The 25,712-nt window shown below is 37.2% G+C and overlaps 1 protein-coding gene across 8 annotated transcripts in view; it reads right to left on the bottom strand.

Moving 5' to 3' along the window:
• The window catches only part of Cd36 (CD36 molecule), a 93,055-nt gene extending 67,855 nt beyond the window's left edge, over nt 1-25,200 (bottom strand). For 2 of the 8 annotated variants that reach the window (XM_063285674.1, XM_063285677.1), the window contains exon 1: nt 20,948-21,425. The gene's annotated coding sequence lies outside the window, so the exon portion shown is untranslated. Of the gene's footprint in view, nt 1-20,947; nt 21,426-23,384; nt 23,617-24,690 lie in introns of those variants that run through there. The other 6 variants (XM_039107196.2, XM_039107194.2, XM_063285673.1 and 3 more) reach the window with 6 other exon arrangements.
• Nucleotides 25,201-25,712: the final 512 nt, after the last annotated feature.

Genomic DNA, 25,712 nt, shown 5'->3' with positions numbered 1-25,712 from the left:
TCCCTAGAGAGATTTAGAAACTTCTTAAAGAAGTTTCCAAGAAGGAGCATTTGTTTTTGTGACTTCAGAGTAAATGAGAAGCCAGCCACTCAATTCAGCCACGGCCAGAAATAACATGTGTATTTCACAAGAGAATTTAAAAGGAAATAGTATCAAGTTCTTAAACATGCTAAATATTTGCAAAAATATCTTGTCTTAAAATTTATAATTAAGGTTAAAAAGCAAACACACTGAAAGCATTTAAAAGACTTTTATTTCGATACTTGGTATATTGACAATTTAAAGAGAACCCATTTGAATATAGAAAAAGAGGGAATATATATTGTATTGTTATAGAAATGTAGCAACTTGAATTTGAAATGATTGATAAGGCCAAAATTAAAGAGTCATATAAATAACTGGAAGCACTTTAATTTTTAAAACTAAATTTTTAAACTAAAAGTATCTATAGGAAAGTGTATATAGCAGCTTTCTTAGGTAATATAATGTTTAAAAAGTTCTTAGTATATTTTTATCTGATTTACTGAAGATAAAACCATACTCCCTTACAGTTAATGACAAACGCACGGAAAACTGTCACTCATGATTAGGCCTAAGGAAACAATAAACAAAAAACAGAAGATGGATGAATAATAAATAAGACAGAAAATTGGTATTACATTATTATTAAAAGCCATTAAATCCCAGCAAGAAAATTCTGTAAATATTTAAAATTACAAATGAAAAAATGTCGAAATAAAACTTTATTTTCCTGTTTTCACCTACTCCATTCTTATTTGTGGAGAGCCTATATTCTAAGTCTGTTCAATCATAGTTTCCTAAAAGTTGTAACATAAACTCCTATGGATTTTTTTGTCCTTTTCTATTAATAACTTTTTAAGTTCCCAAGAGTTTAGCCATTTCAAAATTACCCGGACACACCATATGGACATGAGGCTCTTCTGGTACCAGACATTCATAATCTCTAGTAACCTTCCCAGAAATCAGGCCAGCATGGGCAGTGTGAGGACAAGAACACTTTTCCATGTGGAAACTACTCCCTGGCCTTTGTCCCCAGTTTGTCCTGGAGGCTCTCCTATTTCTCAACCCAATTAGGCAATAAGAAAGAGCAGGTGGCTTACTCAGTCATGTAAGGGATACTGATCACCCCAACACAAAGACTGAGCTCATTTACCTTGCGTTTAGTTGACTTTATGCCAACAGTCAAATATTTAGATATCTGAGTAAACTTTGAAAAGGACAATTAGGGAAATATCAATGTGAATAAAATAATAACTTCCACATAAATGCTGTCTTATAGCCTTCCTTTCCAGAATCTAAGTAAATTTAAGGCTATTGTCATGTTTTAAAAGTCTGTGCACACAGTCAGAATCTGATCGGAAGGAGGATGGCACGATTGTGTAGTGAACTGACTGACATTTCAACTAATTGCATCAGTCTTACACCTCTATGCCTAACTTGCAGAGTTGTAATCATCTTTTCAGAGGTATCTTTGATAAGAGACTGACGTTGTGATATATTATACTAATAGTTAGCCAAGAGAGTGCTTTCCACATGTTAGAGAGCATTCCAGAAACAGCTACATCATATAAAGTAATCTTGCAATCAGTGCTTGAATGTAGTACTATTTTCCCAATCATTTAAGTAGCAAAAGTGATACTTGAAGGTTGGGAAACTTACAAAAGTTTTAGTGGAGTTGAATGACACCAGAAATGCTTGCTGCTCAGTTCTGACCCTTTTTCTCTACATCACACTGTTACCAAATACTGTCAACACGAAACAATGTATAAAGACATAGAAAGGTGGTCTAAGGCCCTTATATGACTCAGGAAACAGTGTTATATATGAGAGAATACAGTAACCTTACTTAAAGTAGGAAAATAAAATTCTGTCTAAACTGGTCATTTTTGCATGATTTCATACATTTTCAAACTTTTGTATTTGTACTTTCCAAAGCATTAAAATGCTCTAAAGAAAATGATTGCTATGTTCTAAGATTTTGAAATAAAATGGAAATTCAAAAAAAGAATTAGTTACATGTTTGCATTACTCAGAGAAACAGAATGTTCCTCCTCACAAGTGCAATGTGAAACAGTGAGTTTGCTTAGACCAAAGGAGAGCTGAAATGGATGCAGGAAGTGTCCTCATTGTCATTAGCAGGACAGAGCTGTCACAAAGAATGTTTGTGAAGACAAATGTCATTTAAACAAAATGCAATTTCAGAGCATAAGCTCAGGTCTGCAAAAAGATTAACTTATATTCTACATTTAATTTTACCTCACACCTCCATTCTGTGTCATCCAGGGTAATTTCTATTATCATTGATAAGCCACTTTAACATATTGACAGGCCTAGTCATTTTATCTTTAAAACTCAAGCTGAATTTTTCCTAGTAGATATTTATGTTTTTATAGGTAGGACGATAGGATGTGCCTTTTTTGAATTCAGTGCTATGGTATCCCTTTATCCTCATGATAGGTACTTTGTAGATGGCAATCATCTTTTCCTTGATTAAAATCACACAATCCAGGGCATTGAACAAAAATGTAGGATCAGGAAGTTCTATGATTTGGCATCTAGCCGGAATGCCTGCACTCTTTAGTTAGTCAATGATGCTTCAATATTTCATACTGACTGAGAAGTACTTCTGCTTTGAGATTCCCACAGTCACCCACTAGATGAAAACTGTGGGCATTTCATCTTCAGATGAGATTACAATGGCCTTCCCTTTCTTAAAACTGAATAATATCATAAGATCAGTTCCTTAGCTCCACCAAATCCCCTCCCCAATTTTCTGATTCACATGTATTCAATCCAAATAGAGATTGAAGAGAGTAGAAGAGTCAAACCTTTAAATCAATACCATACTGTGGTGGTCTGAGTATACTTGGTCCAGGGAGTGGCACTATTACGAAATGTGGCATTGTTGGAGTAAGTGTGGCCTTTTGGTAGCAAGTGTGTCACTGAGCGTGGGTTTTTAGATTCTAGTCATAGCTGTCTGGAAGTCAGTCTTCTCCGATCGGCCTTCAGGTGAAAATGTAGAATTCTCAGCTCCTCCTGCACCAGGACTGCCTGGATTCTACCATGTCCCCACCTTGATGACAATGGAATGAACCTCTGAACCTGTAATCCAGGTCCCATTAAATGTTGTCCTTATAAGAGTTATCTTGGTCATGGTGTCTTTTTGCAGCAGTAAAACGCTAGTTAAGATATGTGCAATAACATATTTAAAATGGTAGGAAACAGATATGTGATTTGAAAGTTAGCTGAGAAAGAGAGAGAGAGAGAGAGAGAGAGAGAGAGAGAGAGAGAGAGAGAGAGAAACAAGCACTGTAATAATCTGTTCAAGAAGATTAGTTGAACCTAAGTAGAAGGAAGTAGAATTACGAGTAAATAAAGTTTAGTGCTGAAATAAGACCTTATGTAATTTATTAGCATAGCAATAAATAGCATAGCAATCCCAACGGATTGGACAGGGCAGGTGAAATTTTGAAGCCTTGTTTGAATTCAAAGCGCACAGCCATGGGTACAGGGAAACAGATTACAATCAGTTTACATATGTGGGTAAAGGAAAATAAAAGAGATCAATCAGTGGACATAAGAATGTGTGGATACAATCCAGTATAAAGCAAGTATTGAAAAAAATCAGGATTGAAAGTTGGGACAAGCCTTCTGATTAACATGGCACACTTAATGCAGCATTTATTTTCATCTTTGCCTGAAATTCTCACGAAGATACAATAAAATTCAAAGAAAGGTGAACACACATGCTTGCCGAAGAGTTAGATGATAAGGAATAAAAACTGAGACAACACTTAGAAAGAAGATGAAGGAATGATTAGCTCAAAAAAAAATCTAAAAGTATCATATTTAAAGCCCTTCACACCTCAGGCAGAAAGCCTATCAGAAGTCAAAAGAATGTGTCAAAGTATCTTAGGGAAGACAATGAACTAGCAAAAAGGGAAGCCAGGGAGATCAGTGTCTAAGTCAGTAATCTTTAGGAAGAGCCTTAAACTCTAGACCTCTCAAACCATCAACATGGCCTGTCTATTCTCCATGTGCAACTTGCAAAACACCCAAGGTTTCTTTTTTGAGCCAGACACTGACATAAGAACAAGAGGCTAAGCTTTATACTGTTGTGGATGAAATTGTGTCTAAAAGAAATATTTTTAAAATGAAATATTGTTTGATTAATACCTTCAGAAAACAAAGCAAAAACAAATAGAACAGTCAATAAACTGGGAAAATAGGAAACTATGACATCATAAGAGATGCAAATAAGGTTAGGGATTGTGTAATCAATCCAGCACAGATCAAATGAAATTGGCTTTAATCTCAGCACTTAGGAAACAGAAGCAGGGCAATTTCTGTTAGTTCTAGGTCAGGCTGGTCTAGAGAGCAACATGGAGGTTCCAGGATAGCCAGGGCTACACAGAGAAACTCTGCCTTGGAAAACCCAAAAATAAAAGAAACAAAAACCAAATGCAACAACATCTCCCACTCAAGAAAAAATAGAAAAGAAAAAAGCATATCCAAAAGGAAAGAAAGAAAAAGAGAGAACCAAAACTTTAACCACACACACACACACACACACACACACACACACACACACACATCTCTGGCATCCAGTTTTCTCTTTGTCCACTACATTTAAGCACAAATCCTCTACTAAAGAGGTTGATAAACTGTTACTCTGAGAAAACCCATTTCCCCTCTCCCAACAGGTGTAAGTAACAGTTCGGTTGTTAACCTCCACCATAGCAGCTACGTTTTCACTCAGTCAGTCATTAATTCCTTCACTCATTCACAAAACAAAATACAATAAGATAAAAAGCTATCACATCAAAGACAAATGCACAGAAGGAAAAGAGCCCAAGAAAAGGCACAAGAATCAGGGACCTGCTCATTTGCACACCCAAGAATTCCATAAAAATACTAAACTGGAAACCATGATATATATGCAGAGGACCTGGTGCGGACCTGTGCAGAGAGCTTTAGTCGTTGTGAGTTCCTGTGAGCTTTACTCATGTTGACTTAGAGTGTCTTGTACTCCTGGCTTCCTCTGTTCCCTCTGACTCTTAAACTTTTTCAGTGTCCTATTCTGTGGTTTTTCTTGAGAACTGAGGAGAGGGGTTTGATGAAGACGTCCCATTTAGGTCTGAGTGTTTCAAGATCTCTCACTTTCAATAATGTCAGGAGTTAGGTATTTGTGTTTATCCCCAATGTCAACAGGAGGAAACTTCTCTGCTGATAGTTGAACAAGGCTGTGGTCTAACTGTAGCAATTTATCATGAGAAGTCATTTTATCACTACATTTTGTTTTCCTTTTGTAGACCAGTATTATTTGATTTTACCCTAGCTCCCTGGGCCATCTTGACCCAGGTGTCAAGCGGTGTCAGTTATGGATTCATCTCAAAGAATGGGCCTTATGTCAAATCAGATATTGGTTGTTTAATGCACAAGCTTTGTGCCACCACTGCCTTAGCATATCTTGTAGGCAGGACACCGTTGTAGATAAAGCATTTTTCCGTTGAGAATTTGAACAGTAGGTCTTGAACCAACAACACTGAAATATCAAACATGAAGACTCTATGTAGGAAACTACTTGATATTTATAGTTTATAGAGTTGTGCAATTGTTGTCTTCAATAATGGGGACTTATTATCAACTGCTAAAGAGGAATGTATTAATTTTTGGAAAATGTTATATCTGCATAGTATTCTGCATTTACATAATCTCTGCTCAACATTCCTCCATCCTTGTTCCTCCCATGGCCACTCCCACTCTCAACTCCATGAACTTTCTACCTAATTTTGATTGTTTTACTCCCCCACACACAATATATATATATATATATATATATATATATATATGTATGTATGTATGTATCAATGTGTGTGTAAGTTTGTGTGTAAATGCTTTTTTGCTGAATCTGTTTAGTCTTGCTCGTATGCATATGACTTTTCAATAAAAATCACTCATTTGATAAACATATTTTGACACAAGATTATATGTGAATTGAGAAGCAGATGATAACTCCTAACCAGTCCTTTTAGTTCCAGCCGCCTCTAATCCTCATCACCACTCTGATGATTTTCCCATGGCTTCTCCATTTTTCTGAAGAAACTCTCTGGAAATCAACCTTCCTAGTATAAATCTGTATTTTATATTTTATGGAACAGAGTGAGTCCATCTGCTATTTGTTGTCTATCTCTTGACAATTTCCCTCACATTCAGCTTCTTCTTTCTTCTTGAGAGACTACTATTGTTTCTTCCACTGTGGATTTAACCGTTCTGTGCACTGTGATAGTTTTGGTCTGGGCTCTTCTTAGCCTTACCACTGTTGAACTTGGAATGGAAAAGACAGGCTTATTTCTGCTTTGATCGAAACCCAATAGCATAGAAATATAGGTGTCCAGTAGCTGGGGCTACTGCTTGACGGTCACGGAAGGCACTGTACTGCTTGCATTCATTCAATATAAAATTCACATTTAGTAACTTGCCTGAAGGCCAAGAATGAATAAAATAGCCATGTAATATTAGCTAACATTAACTCTTTCAATAATGTTATAATATAAAACTTCCTGGGAATATATTTAAAACATTAATTTTTCTACACTTCAGCAGATTAAGTGTCTGACAAATGAATTTGCTAAGTAATGTCTATTATATGGATAAAAGTCACCCACACACATTGTTACACAAACATTGCTTTCTCCTTAAGAAAGATTATAAAACACTGTTCTTGCTGGTGGCTATAAAGTCAATGTGATTACGTAAAAAGATCTCTTATGAAAACTATGTCTAAATTCCTTTTACAGCCTGTTTTCAAGCTCAGCTAATTTTCTCTAGTGACACAAGTAAGTATAATTGTATCCATTAAAGAATAAGATTTTCTAAAGAACAAAGACAATATGAAGTGATAAAGCTTGAAAGGGTAAAGATTTTACCCATATCCTTTACAAAACTAAAAGTTGAAGAGAAGAAAATGTGGGGTTCATTGCTCTCATATGAGTATCAACACATAAACAGCTTTATGGTATAATCAATTTAGGATACTAGAAGGAATGACAGAGATGTGTCCCTCCTTGTGCTGGCAACCCTTGTGTGATTTTACAAGCTACCGGCAAGAACAATATTTTATTTATTTTTTCCATCTTTATTAACTTGAGTATTTCTTATTTACATTTCGATTGTTATTTCCCTTCCCCATTTCTGGGCCAACATCCCCCATACCCCCCCCTCCCCTTCTGTATGGGTGTTCCCCTCCCCATCCTTCCCCCATTACCACCCTCCCCCCAACAATCACGTTCACTGGGGGTTCAGTCTTGGCAGGACCAAGGGCTTCCCTTCCACTGGTGTTCTTACTAGGCTATTCATTGCTACCTATGAGGTTGGAGCCCAGGGTCAGTCTTTGGGTAGTGGTTTAGTCCCTGGAAGCTCTGGTTGGTTGGCATTGTTGTTCATATGAAGTCTCAAGTCCCTTCAAGCTCTTCCAGTCCTTTCTAAGATTCCTTCAACGAGGGTCCCATTCTCAGTTCAGTGGTTTGCTGCTGGCATTCGCCTATGTATTTGCTGTATTCTGGCTGTGTCTTTCAGGAGAGATTTACATCCGGTTCTTGTCGGCCTGCACTTCTTTGCTTCAACCATCTTGTCTAATTGGGTGGTTGTATATGTATGGGCCACATGAGGGGCAGGTTCTGAATGGGTGTTCCTTCTGCCTCTGTTCTAAACTTTGCCTCCCTATTCCCTCCCAAGGGTATTCTTGTTCCCCTTTTAAAGAAGGAGTGAAGCATTCACATTTTGGTCATCCTTCTTGAGTTTCATGTAGAACAATATTTTATAATCTTCCTTACAGAAAAAGCAAAGTTTGTGTGTGTCACTTTTATCCATATTAGGCATTAATTGGCAAAATCATTTATAAGACACTTAAAGCTGCTAAGATTAAAAAAATTCATTTTCTAGGTTCCCATTCCTAATTATATATTTCTAAAATTAATGTACAATACTGAATTTTTTCTAGAATTTATATTATTGTTTGCAAATATTTTATCTATTATTTTTCTTTAGTTCTAATGACCCTTAAACAACTCATCAGTATTATAAAAAACACATTTAAAATACCATTATATTCTATTAGAAAATATATATTATTAAAGTTAGATATTAGTTATATGTTATGTATAATATTTTTTTGAGGTGCTCATAATTTCTGCATTTATTTTTGTTTAGAAATGGACCAGATATTTTGGCAAATTGTTCACTAATTCCCAGTTACTAACTTTATAAATTTATATAATTTCCCCTTTTAAAAATGTCTTTGTTACCATTTCTGCCTCTAAAGGGATAGAAACTCCATAGGAAGGCCAACAGAGTCAACTAACCTGGACACTTGTGGCTCTCTGAAACTGAACGGCCAACCAAAGAGCATGCGTGGGCTGAACATAGTTCTCCCTGCACGTAGGAAGCAGATATGCAGCTTGGTCTTCATTTGGGTCCCAAACACTGTAGCCTGTGTGGGTAATATGTTCTTCTAGCTGGGTTCTTCTAGGGTTGCCTTGTCTGGCCTCAGTAGGAGAAGATGTGCCTAATCTCACAGGATTTGATATGCCAGGTGTGGGTATACCCAGGGGTACCCCTACCCTCTTAGAGAAGAAGGATGGGAGATGGGGGAAGGATTGTGGGAAGGGGTGACTGGAGGGGGGCAGTGAATGGGATATAAAGTGAATAAGTAAAAAAATGAATAAATAAATTGTCTTTGTCAATACCATTTAAAGAAAAATTAGTGTTGATAGGTCACCTTCACAAGCATAGGGGACATCATAGAAATGGATCCAGAATGAATGTAAGAGCTAGTCTAAAAGAAGAATGCTGTCAAGGGTCAAAGACATGAAAAAAACTTTGTACATATAAACTCAGAGAGGCAGGTAACTGACCAACACCAGGAAGGGGATTAGGTTCCTTAGATGGTAACCATTGTTGGTTGTGCATCCCCAAATAGGGGACTCCCATTCCCATGTACTAATCGGTGATGCTAATTGGTTGAAGTGTGTTATTAGTTAAACATTAAGTAAGGAGAGAGATGTATTGAAATTCTCCAACTATTTTAGCTGGAATTTCTCTGTTTGCTATAACAAATGCTGCCATCAAATATTTTATATTGCATTTTTTATTATTTTATTGTATGTTTTATTATTTCAATTTTTATGAGTATTTTGTGTGAATATACATAGTTTAAGGGAATGTATGATGGATGCAAGATAAAAAACATGAGATATACATACACACACATAGTTTCTAAGGAATAGGGATAAGTTTTAAAATAAAGATCAATGTAATTGTATATAAAATAATATAAACAAAGATTGATTAATTTGGGTCACAATAAAGCAAATAACCACAGCACTAAAATGTTGTTCACGTAGCATCTAGGACGACTGCCTCATTTTATTTAGGAAATAGAAGTATAATATTAGAAGTTGCTTTTTTTCTTTATGTTTTATACAAAGCTACCGATTTTTATTTATTATTTGTTATTCCTTTATTTATTCACTTTATATCCCACTCACTGACCCCCTCCCAGTTACCTGCTCCCACCATCCTTCTCCTCATCACCTCCTCCTCCTCTGAGCAGGTTGTGGCCCTTCTGAGTATCCCACCATCCTGGTACTTCAAATCTCTGTGAGGCTAGACACATCATCTCCCACTGAGGCCAGACAAGGCAGCCCAGCTAGAAGAATATGTCCCATAGACAGGTAACAGCTTTTGGGATAGCCCCCATTCCAGTTGTTAAGGACCCACATGAAGACAAAACTGCACATGTGGTACATATGTGTGGGGAGGGCTAAATCCAGCCCATGCATGTTCTTTGGTTGGTGGTTCAGTCTCTGAGAGCCCAAGGGTCCAGGTTAGTTGACTCTGTTGGTCCTCAAGTGGAGCTCCCATACCCCTAGAGGCCACAATCCTTCCTCCTGTGCTAGAAGTTACAGAGAGTTAAAGATCATGCTTCCTGGTTCTGTAATGAGAGCAACAAGAAGCCACCATCACAGGGTCTAACTAATGTCTGATTTCTTCTGTCTTCTGACTACACTCATTGTTGACCCACAATTTATAAGGGATTTTCCTACACACAAGCAATCAAGCGATCCTACAAAAGACAGTTTACTATCCCCTAGTCTAGTTCAGTCTGACACAATTGAAAGTGAAGAAAATATCAAATAAATCTGAATTTAATTTTGGGCAGTTGATTTAAGTGATTAAAAAGTCACCAGTTCTGGTTTATATTATTGCTGGATTGTTATAGCTAACCAGTGTCTTATTCTTCCACTGGCTTTTCTGGTGCTGACACTTGCACACCAGTCATGGTTACAATGGTTTCATAAGTTGCATCTAACATCTTGTGGGGTGCTCTTGTCCATTAGAAATGACTGATGCCCTGCTTGGGTCTGAGAAAGTACAATATGGACAGGTGTCTAATGGTTGGAACTCCGACCATTAGAGTACTTTAGAGCTTCCATTTTCTGAGTAAGTTTCCTGTGAAAGCTATGAAGTTTGATCATATGCACAGAGACACCCTACATTATTTTTCCTTGCCTTCTTGAACAATCTTGGTGCTTTGTCTTACAAACACCTCTAAACACTTCTTTATGGAAATGGAGAGTTCTTTTTCTATGACTACTTGGTGAATAAACCCCCTTTCACGTACTTAGCATTTCAGTGAGTGATGCATTAAGAGATGGGCAGAATCCTAACTTTGGGACCACTACCTACATGGAGATGGTCCCATACTCTTTATAATGAAAGCTCCATCTTCAAGACACACATCCTTCTAAGCTTTACATGCTACGCTTTACATACCAGTTCACAGCCATGGGAACCTTTTCTTGCTATGTCTTTCACTTACCGATTATAAACTGGATTAACAGTGTGAATTTGATTAATTTGCTAGACTAGATGAGAGAACTCAGAGAAATGCTCACCACAGTGGCTAGCTTATAAGGAAGGATATAACACATGGCATGAATGAAGAAACTCAGAGATGGAAATATATAAGAAGACTTTCCATGTCATGCTATTTTTAGGTCACTTCCCAAGTGCAATTATATAGAGACTCCTCAAATACATTGACTTATGCTTTGTGGAGACATTTGGATGGACCTAACTGCGTGAATATATGCTGAAGAGAATGCTAACAGACCAATAAAACACAGGCTCTGGTACAAATTCTCCTGGAAGACAAACGCAGCATCTCCTGGAAAGGAGGAGAGTCTTATCACCTACTGTCAGTTAGACAAGGGCAGAGAAGTTTTTAAGGCCAACATGGGCACAGAAAAGTGAGGCAAGATTATAATTCTTGTGCCTTATCTTGATGCAGAGGAGTTCTAGTTTATATGGTGTGTGTTAGAGGCAGAGTTATCAATGAAGACAACATACACAAATGAAAATGCTTATATCTAAATGTCTTAATTTAGTCACGAAGATTAAAATTCCTTTTCTCATGAAGAAAGTTTCAAATTTCCCATATCTTGGTTTCCCAAACCTTAAACACAGGATACTCACACGTTCATTTTCAAAGGAGATGCTGAAGTTAGAGAATTTATTTGAGGTCATGAAACGATTGTGCTGAAGAAATACCTTTGACTTCAAAGACAGCCCATACCACATATATGCAAGCTATATCTTTGAAAATAGCCATTGGGGAAACATCATAAATTTTTATAAAGCAATTTTGTAAAGCTTTTAGAGAGAGAATTATAAAAAGGAAAGAAAATGTTCAATTTCACATTAAGAAGAAAGAAATCTCTGAAGAAACAGGCAGCAGAATTCAGAGAAAAGAAAACAGTCTTTAAAAGATTCTGGGTTTGATGAGAGCAAATAAGACTATAAAGTAATGAATTTGTCTCAATTCATGAGCACACATTTTCTAGTAACACTAAAGGAAGAAAAGACATTAGGGGCGGAATGTGTAGTTTCAAAAGCAGGAAGGGAGTGACACATTTGGAAAACTGACAAGAAGGAGCAAAATGAGTGCCGACCAGAACTCTGTGTGCCTTGTGCAATATTCTAAGGAGTTTGAACTTTATGCTGAAAGCAGAATAGCACTATTAAGTAATTCTAAGTAAAGAAACCCAACAGGATACGAGTTTGTAATTTTAAAGGGGATATGAAAAAGAGAAGATAGGGAAGATTATTCACCCAGAAGGATTAATGCAAAAACCCCAAAACCACATTAGGTCCTGAAATGAAACATGTAGGTAGTTTTAAAGAGTACATTGGGCTTAGTCGAGTCAGAGTGTGGATTCCCTGGGAACGTGCTCCATGTTCATCCTGACAGCAGAGAGAGCTGTAAAATCAAGAGGCACACTTCCAGCGCCCTTATCATATTGTGAGACATGCTTTTCCTAACTACTTCTGAGGACACTTTGAGACATAACATCCAGGATAGAGAAATAAAGAGGCAGTGGGAACTGGATAAGCAATGAAGCAACAGTCTCAGGAAAAGCAGATAAAACACTGACGGTCAAAACAAATGGAGGTTTTAGCACTGACCAGCTCTGCTTGGAATGACAGACAGTATAGAGCTAACATGCAGCCGTGGTAATAAAAGGTGACTAAAGTTTCAGCTAGTGTTATGACATGAACAGTACCCCAATTCTTCCATTTTCTCAGTTTGGGTAGGAGGCTCAATCCAGGGATAGATTTTGCTAAAAAGAAAAGGTTAACTTCTGCGTGTTGCAGAACAGGGGCAGTAGCTTAGTATCTCAAATATAACTTAAGACCAAGGGGATTGAATGGGAGATAGTTGAGGTAAGAGTCAGTAGAAAAAGTGAAGAGACAGAGTCCCTGTCCAAGGCCAGAGACCATTAAAGAGGGGAAATGCATCTTTTCCTTTACATCATCTGGGGTCTAGAAATAGATTCAAACCTTCTCCAACTTCCCAAAGGCGAAGAAGCAAATGATATTACATAAACTCCTAGCTTCAGAGCAAAAATGTTTAGACCATCTTATCAGACAAAGGGTATACGATACATAAATATATCATGATTATTCAAACATATAGGATGAAATAGGAAGAGATATAGGAGAATGAAAGCAAACCAAGTGCTAAAGAAGGAGATTCTCCAAGAAATGTCCAGGTCATTCCAGTTGAAAACTGCTATAATGATTGAAGAAAGTGACTGTTAAGACACTGGCAAATGAAGAACAGACAAAAGCAAGGAAAGTTACGTAGTTATTTGAAAGTACTTAAGGTATTTAAAAGCTCAACCATAGAGCTAATTCCACAATGGAAATTATTATTTTTTTTCCTAGTTCAAGTAACTCTCAATTATAAAACAAGGCATACAGAATAAACTTTGATACCAGGAAAATTTGCATATTTTATCATAGTAACATTACAGACAGTAATATTAACCAATGGATATGTACAAATAATAAATATATGTAAATCTGGTGCTGAAGAAAAATAACTCCAAGAGTAGTATGTTATTTTCCCAAATCGCTAATACAACTTTATGCTTATTTGTGATAAAGATTTTATACTAACGAAATGTCAACTCAATAATCAACACATGATTCTTTAGTATTAGAACAATCAGAGTAAAGCATGAAAAGGGCAATTATGGGCTGTGTTAGATATAAATAAACCCATGGCCTGAGCATCTTGAACATTTAAAACTATTTGGTCTATACATGGTATGCCAAAAAACACCAACAAAACACATGCACACAAGGGCTCACACACACCCATATCCCCCAACGCACACACATATGAAACTCTAGAAGTCACCAGTTTGTATTTATATAATTATGTAAATGTGTGACACAATAAAAATCAAACAAAAAGAAAACATATATTTGAGAGAGAGTTAGAGGCAGTAGGATAGCTTAGAGAGAGAAAAGATAAGGGACACTAAGGGAGAAGAAAGGGAAGGATGTAAATACATTTTACTTTTTTAAAGTCATAATAAGCAGGTAATATTGTAAGATCATAATACCAGTATTGTAATCAGTAAATAGCTATTTTAGGTTTTATGAAATAGTCATATGCTTGACTTGAAAGCAGCACTTGGACTACCACCCAGTCAGAGGGTAAAACTTGAAAGGAAAGAATGAACATTTTATTTGTTTAAATGTTATCATCAAGAAAATAAAGGGCAAACTATGAAGTTCAAATAAAATAGATTTTGATAGAATACAATAAATATAGAAGTAGGGAGCAAAATATGGTTTCTTCTGTAGCTTTTTAATTATACTGTTGACCACTGTGTGTGTCTTAAAGTTATATAGTGGCTGATCATCTCTCATGCTTCTTAACCACCACACTCATAGCAAAACAGTGACTTTCCCATTGAAATACCCAGTGTGTTTTGTCTATCTTATGGGCGAGGGAGGAAATTAGGAAAGGAACTTTGTTGGAATCTTATTCCAAACTTGTAGAAATTGTGTTATACGTACAGATTTCATAAAGTAAGTTTGCAGAGTGTTAGGAAAAACAGCCAATTTGTTGGAGCTGATCAAGGCCTATCAGTAGACATGGTCTGGCATTCACAACTAGACTTTCATGTTCTTTAGATAATAACTCTCTGAGAGCATAATGGATAAATACTAAAGGAAGTCCTCTACAATCATGTGTGAACACAGGGAAATTTTGAGCGTCTAAGCCACAGAAACCACACTGTGTAACAACTGCTTCCTTATCAATTACAGCTTTAGCATCATTCTAGCCTCCCATCTGACTAGAAAAGATTAACACAAACATAAATTGCCTTATCTCACCTTCTACTTCAGCTGCCCAGCTTTATATTCCTTCCCAAATCTACCAACCACAATTAAATTCTATCAATTTTTTTTAAATTTCAGAGCTTCTGTTATTTGAATGTTAATGGAACCCAAAAGTTCATGTGCTGAAAACATTGTCAGTGTTCCAGTCGGGACATCTGAGAGGTGGCTGAGACATGAGGGCCCTAAATTCATGAATGGATTAACCCATTCATGCATTCATAATTCAAAGGGATATTGTGAAGGGATAGAAACTTTAGAAGAGAGAATTAGTAAGAAGCAGGGAACTGGTTTCCCCTTCTCCCTTTTCCATGCCTCTTTCTCTCCGTATTTGCTCTAACAAATTAATTTTTTTTCAAATTCACTTTACATCCTGATCCAGAACTTCATTCCTCCTCTCTTCCCAGTCCCATGCGCTTACAAATTCCTCCCCTTCCTCACCCCTTTGAGTACCACCCCATGGTGCGCTTCTATAATGCTCTGCCTCACTACCATTGCAGAAATAATGGAAACATTTTACACCATCCTTTCCCCTTTAACTTGATATGCTCTGGTTTTTTGTTTGTTTGTTTGTTTGTTTGTTTTTGTTTTACAGTGATAGAAAACATCACTCGACACAACCTCTCACTGGGTCACCCTCACTGCCACATGCTATATCTTACCTCCTTGTAACAGCTAAACAAGTTGATCCACAGATGTTTTCTGATAGCAAGGACAGGGGCAGTGATAGGTGTGCTTCACTCCAAATGCTCTGATATGCGTGAGAATTCTCAAGAAATCTAAATGCACCTTCTAAGAAGGAAAACCATGGGCTAAGAGGAAGAGTAGTATTAAGAAGTCATTGGGAGCTGACCAGGAGGTCACCGGGAGAGAGAGGTTACCTACCAGGGACCATGTAGCACCTTAGAACTTTATCAGAGTTGTGTTTCCAAAGAAGGCCAAGAACTGTTCTTCTATATCAGCAAGATAACACTCAGGAGAGAAATCCTGGCCACAACATTACAATATTCTGTTATTCATAGAAATGTCCATCGGGAGAGTATAATATGGTTTGAGAAGAAAATATCCTTCCAGCTCACCGCAAGCAAACTCATAATAATGAATTTTGAATAGCATTTAAAGATGAAATAGACAGACTCCACAGTTAGAAAAAAATAAAATCTTAAAACGACCTATGTGGCAATAAACACAGGCACAACTTTCTGTTTCTTAAAGCAACAGGTACAATAACTGTTACATTATAATTATAATGAAGATTTTAAAGCTGGCATCGTGAGTGCTGAGTTCAGTACTCCAATGTTCAGTGGTTTTTGAGAAATAGTATACTCAGCCTAACCCAGTTTAATCCACTGTTAAATCAAGCTGTGTATTCTCACTGCCCTGTGTCCTATATTTGTTTTCCAATTCCTAATAGCGTGGAAACATTTAAAATTAACTCAGACTCAGCGTGGCTCTCCCTGTGTGATGCATGTCCTTCCCTAATCTTATCTTGCCCTCAACCCTTTGCCTACATAGCAAGCACCTGCTGACGAGTCATGCCTGCAACTGAAACCATGTTCCAATATATCTCTCCTCACTGACAGATTAACACCAAGCACACAGACAAATACCATTTCAAAATCATCAGATCTTTTATCTTTTTTAATTAATATTTTTATTTACTCTGACGATTTCATAGACACATGCAATGTATCCTTATTATGCACAGCCATAATTCCCAAGAGACACTCATCAATCTGTCTCCCCCACTTTAAAATGCCCCATGTTTTAAATTATTCTCTTTTTAATTAATAAATTTATTTTTATTGGATATTTTATGTATTTACATTTCAAATGTTATCCTATTTTCCCCTCTCCCATCCTTCCTCCCCCTCCCTCTGCTTCTATGAAGATGCTCCCATTTCCACCTATCTACTCCCACCTCAACACCCTGTCATTCCCCTATACTGGGGAAATGAGCCTTCATAGGACCAAGGGCTTTTCCTCCTATTGATGACAGACGATGCTACCCTCTGCTACATATGAGGCTAGAGCTATGGGTCCCACCTTGTGTACTCTTTGGTTGGTGGTTTAGTCCCTGGGAGCTTTGGGAGGTGTGGTTGGTTGATTCTGAGGCTCTTATCTTGCCTTTGAAGGTAGTTCTTGTTCAAATCAGCAGCATATGTGTGAACTTGACACTCCTGTCGTTGCTTGGAATATGCTTTTTATTTTCCTTTTCTAAAATAATATCGTTTATTATTTATCATTTTGTGAGTATGAGGGTTTTGCCTGTATATATGCCTAAACAATATGTAAGTGTGTGGTGCTCAAACAGGCTAGACTAAGGCACTGGATCCCCTGAAATTATAGTAGCAGACAGTTGTGAGCAGCCATGTAGATGCTGGCAATTAATCCCTGGTCCTCTGGAAGTGCAACAAGGACTCTAAACCGGTAACTCATCTCTCCAGTCCCTGAATTATTACTTTTTAAAGATACAATCTCCTTCTGATCTTTACACTCAAACTCCATGACAATCTGCCTGTCTCAGCCTTCCCAGTGCTGTGATTATGGAAATTAGACACCTCATTCAGAGAATTCCAGATGCAAGTAAGCACAAGTCTGGGATCTTCCCCAAGTAGACCACGGGTAACTTGAAGAGTATTTGAAGGGTATACCCCTACACCATTGATTGAACTAGAATGTGACTGTATTGAGAATGAATTCCAGAGAGAAATGAGGGAGGTGTTGTGGAACAATTGGTGGAGGGAGCCTGACATGGAGGGCTATGGAAAGCAAGTCCAGGGTGGAGTGGGGTGTGGTAGAAGACAAAGGATTTTTCAAAGAGAAGAATAGAAAACATACATCAAGAGACTGTACAATAGGAGAAGCATGACTTTGGTAAGGTTTATTATGATGTATGAGTTTTAGAAGTTCAAACCACCAAGAAAATGGGCATCAAAGACAACTTGGGCTACGTAACAGCATCCAGGATTGCAAATTTCCTTCAGTGAAGAGGTTTCATTCTATGATATTTAAGTCAAAGACTAGAACAGCCATTGAACAGAAACAGTTGGAGGTAAGGCCAGAGCGAGCTGCTAAAGAATCTAGGAAGGAAGGAAGGCTTCAGAAATATGAACAAGTCACGGAACACCAAGACAGTGAAATTTGTAGCTGGGCCATGACAAGCCATTAGCTGGTTGGGGGAACTCTCCCAGGCTTGAGACTGAGCAACAAGATTAAAGGAGGTACCCGTGACACTGAGGAAAAGTTAGGAGAAAACTCTGAGTTAATACTGACTGAGTTTAAAGGGAACACATGTTTTATACATGCAGAGTCCTGGCTTAGTCTTTCAATCTCTCTGTTTAATCATTTAAAATAGTCTGGATCACCAACCAGGCAGCATACACCAGTTGAGATGAGGTCTCCAACACATATACAGCAGAGGACTCCCAGGTCTGGGCTCAGTCAGAGAAGATGTACCCAACCCTCAAGAGACTGGAAGACCCAGGAAATTTAGACGTCTGATGGGGGATGGGTGAAGTGGGGACATCCTCATGAAGACAGGGGTGGTAGCAGGGAGGAGGTATGGGATGTGGAATAGTCAGAGATTAGACTGGGAGGAGAGTAAAATCTAGACTAAAAAAGTAAATAAATAAGTAAATAAATAAATAAATAAATAATAAAATCATTAATGTTTATAAGTATACATGAAGAAATCAGTGATACATCTGAAATATGCAATTGTCAGGTAAAGTTTTAATTGAATTTATGATAGGTTTGTTTTTAACACTTTGAAATAAAAAGGCTTACATAAAATAGCATTAATATTTGGTACTTTTAAATCAATGTAAAAATTGTACTTAGGTTGTTAGATCAATTAATACATGAAAGTCAATATATATATCTACACTAACTCACTAATTTTCTAGAATTACCCTATAACATTTATTGTCCAGATTTATAATACAGAAGCAGATTCACAAAGGTGTTTACTAACTTGCCCAAATTCACAGACCCCAAGGACTTTGGAAGGTCTCAGATTATGTTTATATAAAATGTTAATAAAAAGGGGGTACTTTAATCAATCATTTATAATGATTTTCATTAAATACTTATCATTTGCATAATCATTATCAGACTCCATTGTGACTATCCAAAGTGAGTAAATAAGCATATTTTATCTATTTATTTACAATATAAGAATTTACAGAGTATATTTTATATGCAGATGTTTTTCTGATGCCTAGGACAGATTAGGTACAAGGTATACAGATTTAGGGGGCTATTTCTCATCTGTTTTTAATGGAAGCATTGTCACCATGAAATTGGAGAATGGCAAGCATGTATATTGAAAGAACATACAGTTTTAAGTTGACCTGCAGCATGCCAGCAGCATCTGAAACTCAAACACTAGACATAGAGATACCTGAGTAGAACATTTAGAAAGTGGTTAGAGCTTAAGATGCAGATCAAACAATGATCTTGAATAAGTTCCCTTAGGAGATGAGTTAGTGTGAAGAGATAGGCCCAGATAATGTGAAAACTGGAAAGGGGATGACAATCTCCCCACAGTGAGCACTTAAAATGTCTATTAGTCCTAGTTCATTGCAAAAGTCAGTAGACATTGATTTATAACTGTGTGCAGAATCATTCCTACTACCACTATTTGATGAATTTGTAGGAAAGCAAAATGTAAGCATTACAGAAGAGTTGGAAGTAGATTTCTATCTCTAAGTCTTATAAAACAAACCAAGATTTGTTTCTGCACCATGGAAATAACAACTAAGCCTTCTCTTTCAATGAAAGACCATTCAGATTGGTTGAATTGCTTTTGTTTACTCTACAGAACTTCTGCTTCAGAAATGCTCCCTGTTACTATGTACAGAAACTGTGCATGGGAGATTTGAGAAGACAAAATTCATCGTGGACACTCAAAAGGAATATTAATGGTTTAGGGAAGAAAATAGGATGATTATGGTCAAGTATTTTATTTTTACCCTCCAGTACAAAGATTTTCTTTTGCCTTGCTTATCCTTCGGTTTCCTGGTGTTGGTTGATAAAACAATGTTTCCAACAACACCGTCATAAGCTGCAAGGCAAGGATGCTATACACAAAAGCATAGAAGACAGAAGGAATAAACTTAGTGTTGTCTTCCAGTGGAGTTACAAGGAAACCAAGAAAGAAAATAAGAAATAGACGGTAGTTGGGGATCTTTCACTAGTCAGCCACAGCTACTGCACCCAGAAAAAATGTTGAAGAGAATGTGGCCAAGCCAGAAAGACCATTGATTATACAAACGGTGGTCACTTATAAAATAAAAGCAAGAAAAGTCACAACCAGACATGAGAAAAAGCAGTGAATTCCCAAGAATATCTTTTGATAGACAGTAGGAAAGAGTGATTTCAGTGTTTTCATTGATTTTAACTTTAGAAAGGTACAGATAACAAAAGGAGTCTATAGAAAACTGAACACAGAAGAAAATTGTCTATGTCTTACATGCAAGGGGAGAAAAAGGACCCAGACATTGCTGGCCTAATGAATGAACTTGTGGACAGAACCAATGGAGAATGTTCAGTAACTATGAGTTGCCAATAACAAGCACATAAAATTTGTAGAGCATTTTTCTAGTAAATCGTGAGCTAATTTTGATTGGATGCAAAAATGAAAATAAATGAATAAATGTCTATAAAATCAGAAAGACAGAGAGAGAGAGAGAGAGAGAGAGAGAGAGAGAGAGAGAGCCAGCGAGCAAGCACCTATGACCAAGGGTACTGAGATAAGTAATTCTCTAATGACAACTAACTCCATATTTTATTCAACAATATTTCACAGATCTCTGTACTTTATGGATAGCGTACATATATACTTTTCAAAGACTATGAAACATGAGATCGAAGAACCTCATTCTTAAATTATTCAAACAATTAATTTATTCTAACCAGTCATGGTCCTCAGCGAACATTTCAGATTCGAAAAACTTTACTTACAGTTTGAAATGAGAAAGAATCTATTTAGTGGGTGCTGCTTCCTGAAATACTGCTGATTCCAGCAAGTGAGGCTGCAAAGGCCTTAATGAGACTATGATTTCAGCCAGAAGCACCTATTCTGAAAAACACTGTACATCTCAGAATGCGTGTGCACACAAGTCTCATGACACAGAACACAGACTTAGTCAACACTGCTTACCTTCCATTGTCCAATGAAGTCCTCTAGCATTGTAAAAGGAAGCCACACATTTGATCAGGATGGGGAGCAAACGACTCTGCCCCCATCCTCATTTATGCTGCTCTCTTAAGGACCTCTATTGCTTGTTTGAATCCTTATTCTGTCAGCGGCTTATTCCAATGTCTATAGGAACAGTACAGGAAAACTGTGCAGATGCTTTCTATGTCTTCATTATTAATGTTTTGGTTTTGTTTATCAGTTACATCAGAAGGTCGTAGTCTATATTAGCAAAGCTGAGGATTTATGAAAAGATACTGCTCAGTTATAAGGGGCTGAGAGAATCTAGCAATAGTCTACGTTGCCTAGAAAAGACACCATACAACTCATTTAGTGAATAGGTAAGTCTAAAAGACAGTAATCCAATCCTGCTACTTTATGCTTCACTCTCAAAAATCGCATCTTAGAAAGAAGGGTTTACTCACTTGATGTTCAAGGTTCTAAATCATGGAACTACTGTATCAAAAGCTGATTTTATTACATCATTTCTCAGCTTCTCAGAACCAGAGGAAGCAGGTGCCCTTTAGGATGGCATTGACTGCAGCCCAAATAGATAAGCACAAACTTTCCAGAAAGGACAAAACTGGTATCTAAGTGAATTGTAGACAAATTGAAACTATCTTAATGAAATCACATTTTAAACATGATAGGATGATTATTAGTCTATTTTGTGGCGATGGCAGTTTTCTTTTGTCTAGACAGAGACTCATTCTGTATTCCAGGATATGTGACCTGTTAGATTGGTTGCCTCAGCCTACAGATCAGTGAGTTTATGGGAGGGCAAAGAACATGTCCTCTGTGCCTTAGTATTCTATGCCCCAAAATTTTGAATTTACTACAAAAATTAGAAAGTATAAAATTCATACTTGAACTTTTTGAAGACAATAAATAAGAATAATAAAAAATGCCGAAAGTTGTCCTCATCACACTTTTAAACCTTAGAAGCACTGAAGGGCAAAGCAGTGTACTTCTAGAAGGTCATGCCCTGGTCCTTGGTGAGTGCAGCCAAGTTGTCTCATATGTCCCTTCCATTGCCAGTTTTTTGTCATTTCTTCATTCATATGGTAGTGCTTCTGTGACAAAGGTCTCTGGGCACATCACATATTTAACCATTTACAAAGCACCTAACTTAAATGCTATCTCATTTTGCACGTGGTCTATTTGTAAAGGACACAAACTAGAGTTCACCCTATTCTGCTCTTTTAGGAAAAGCTTATGGGAGCTGAGGTATAACTCACTTGGTAGAGCAGATTACTTAGCATGTGTGCATGAATCCCAGGTTTTGATGTGCACCATCTCATAAAGGGAATTGTGAGCCCATACCTGAAATCGCAGCAATTGGGAGGCAGGGAAAGGGAATTAGCAGTTCCATGTCCTCCAACTACATAATGAGTAGTAGCCATAATCAGCCAGCCTGGCATATATGAGACTCTGTCTCAAAACAAACAACAAATATATGCTAGAATCCATAGGAGACTGTTAGCCCCTCATACATGCCTCCAGTTTCTTAGCTACTTCCTGTCTTTCTACACAAAACAAATGATTTATTACTCTTCACTGAACTTACAATTCCTTCTACATTCCTGTGTCCTTAGAGTTTTAGACCATTTCCTGTTTTTCACTAACTGTTCATAAGAGAAAGAATTTCAAGGACTAAACAGTTCGTTACCCAGTTGTAAAAAGTAATGCACACCACAGTTTCCCTGCAAACAATACTATCATAAAGAATCACAGTAACTCACAAACACGTTTCTCTCCGTTTACAGAAAGTTGTGGTCCTTAATGCCCTTTCCCTTTTGTTCAAAATTGATTATTTTCTGACATAATGCATCCTGATTATGGTTTCTACATCCACTACTCTTTCCTACTCCCCCCCTCCTTCCCAAACCCACTCCCTTTCTGTCTCTTTAGAAAACTAGCAGGATTCTAAGAGATAATAATATAATATCATAATTCACATAGTACAAAAGATAAAACAAAAAGTAACACATTGGAATTGGACAGAACAAACCAACAGACGGAAAGAGTCAAAGAGAGGCCACCAGAAACAGAGGCCAACCCATTCACGTTGTCAGGAACCTCATACAAATGCTAATGTAGAAGCCATAGAAGACATGATTTATATATAAAGGAACTAGTGCAGACCCTCGATTTACAGAAATTCTTAATTTTAAATTCTGTAACTTTTCCTATTCAACAGAAATAACTATGAAGATAAATTTATAGACACTAGTAATGATTAAATTTTTAAGTATTCGTCTTGATGAAGAGTTGCCTCCAGAAGCACAAGGAACCTCAGTCACTGCTGTCACTTGCTGAATTGCCAGCCCCACACTTCCCTGTGGCCCTAACTTTACAGCACTTGAAATAGCCTCTCCCACCCCCAACAAGAACAAACAACCTTTGGAGACCTGGAGCATGTCATTCTGTTTTTCTTCCCAGGAGAAGTTGTTTTGCTATCCTCCAGTGCTTGATTTCTTTTCTAAACTATCAGATCAGTCCACTGTAAAGCTGGTGTTCCCCTTTCCTGAAAGCTCCAGTTTCATATAATTAGTGCTTCTGGAGTACATCACTTAGAGAGATTTCTCGCTCCCCCCTGACAGGCTCACAGGAGTCTCACAGATCCACAAATCCACTTGTATTGTTTGGCTACACCTGAGAAGAAGGCAGGTGGCTTGTTTGTCTCCATGTGATCCAGATTCCCTCCAACCAGTGAGGGACACAGATATATACCCTTTTATAATAATCAGCCAGCAATAAGCAATCATGGCACACAACCGTTCTCCAGAGACAAAAAGCCAGTGACCTTTTCCCAGTCAAGAAACGTATCTAATTCAGACCCAAGGTTTGCAAAATAGAGTTGAGAGTCAGAATGATCTGCCATTTTTACACTAGCAGCTATTCAATCCATAAGTAAGAACACTTTTGAGTTCACTTTATGGAAAGTTGCTACTTTAGAATTGCTTATATGGCTGTCCATGAAACACACCTGCAGAAAAATATCTGCTATATAATCAAACCTGCCTTCCACTGACCCACAAAAGACATATCTGGGGGACAACGGTCAATGTAAGTTATGTGATCATCAATGATTAATGTCTTTCCCATTCTTTCTAGAAGCTAACTAGCTAAGAGTACAAGTTGTTCTTTTTTATTAATGCACTAAGTCAGGAGTGACCCAAAGCCAGAAAACACTTTCAGAGCTTGTAAACAAAGTCTATATATACCTTTCTCTGATTTTTAAGAACGATTTTTTGTAACCTTCAAGAAAATATGCAAAGTCTAATTCGTGGTTTTAGAGTAATATACCCAAAATATTAATGTTCTAGAAGGCCTAAAACATAAACACATTACAATAAGATATGAAATAGGATTTAGTCATGAAACATAAAATTTGAAAATATAAAATACATAAAATTCAAGGACAAATGTGTTTCCACAAATTCTCAAAGAAAAAAAATGAAATTCCCAAAAGAAATCTTAGAGAACAAATTAGAAGACTTGGCAATGTAAAAATTAGGACTCAAAATAAACTGTCCCTATGTCCTTAACTGCAAGCAAATAAACTTCTTAAGAGAAGTATTGCACATTAATTATTATACCAGACAGCACAAACCTCAGAAAGTTCACACAATTAATTCATAGATAACAGGATATCAACTACAAAGACACAGACAGCTACGCTCCTAAATAAAAATTCTGCTCACCAAGTTCTAGAAGAACTTGCTTGTTGCCCAGTCACAGGACCGTAAGATTGGCTTCAGAGAGACTGTTGAAGGAGACACAGAAAGTAAACATACCATTTCCACAGCGGAGCAGCTGAGAATTCTGGGAGGAGGCCACGGGGTCTCAACCATTCATTTATCTTCTCGGTTATCCTGACATCTGACAGCCATTGACATCCTGAGCATTCCAACACTTCAGACCCACGCCTACTAGGAGATAAATATAGGTCTCTGCTACCTGAGCCAAATGAAATGAAAGCTGACATGAAAAAAAAAATCACCTTCGTTTTGTACCTCAGTTGAGGAAAACAAAACCCTTAATCCTCTTCCTGCTGAAACCCTGTTATGTTCCTTAAGAAAGAGTTGCGGTGCTTATGCAATAGAGAAATTCAAAATGATCTGAGAATAATAGTCAGTCTGCTTCTCTTCTGATTATCCTTCCTTTGATAGAGATAGTCTTGGGTTTTTTTCTTGATCAAGTGTAAAAGCAGCATAACAGTTCAATTCACTTTCGTCAACAAAAAGGGTTTTGCTCCAGCCACTTGGAGAAGCTATTACACACCAGTCCCTAAAATGTGAATGTTTACACTGTAAGCTTAGTATGTTTTCCCCTGTTTTCAGTCAGTTTGGTCATTCTTTTTTAACTCAATTAATGAGGCAGAATGTGCCACTCATGGCTGTGGTGGTTACTTTTGAATTACTGTTATTTAATAATCTTTTGAATGTTTGTTTTCAGCAGTTGGGTTTAGTATTTCTGGTAGGTACACGAATTAAAGCCTGAACTTCAATCCGAATAAAATCTGTGATTAAAGTTAAACTCTGGTGAAGTAAGGGTAGGTATTCTATCAATACATCACTAGCTTGGTAAATAATCCATGTACTGGGAATTTCTCCACAGGTAAACACACTAATCAGAGAGGCCAAGAAAGCGTAAGACATTCAGACAGAAACACTGCTCTGATTCTTTTTAGATGGTATATTTTCATTTAACAATTCCGTTTTAG

The sequence above is a fragment of the Rattus norvegicus genome, chromosome 4 (assembly GCF_036323735.1).
Source record: "Rattus norvegicus strain BN/NHsdMcwi chromosome 4, GRCr8, whole genome shotgun sequence".
Classification (NCBI taxonomy): Eukaryota; Metazoa; Chordata; class Mammalia; order Rodentia; family Muridae; genus Rattus; species Rattus norvegicus.
Note: the sequence above shows the minus strand (reverse complement) of the source record. Positions and strands in the feature narration are given on the sequence as shown.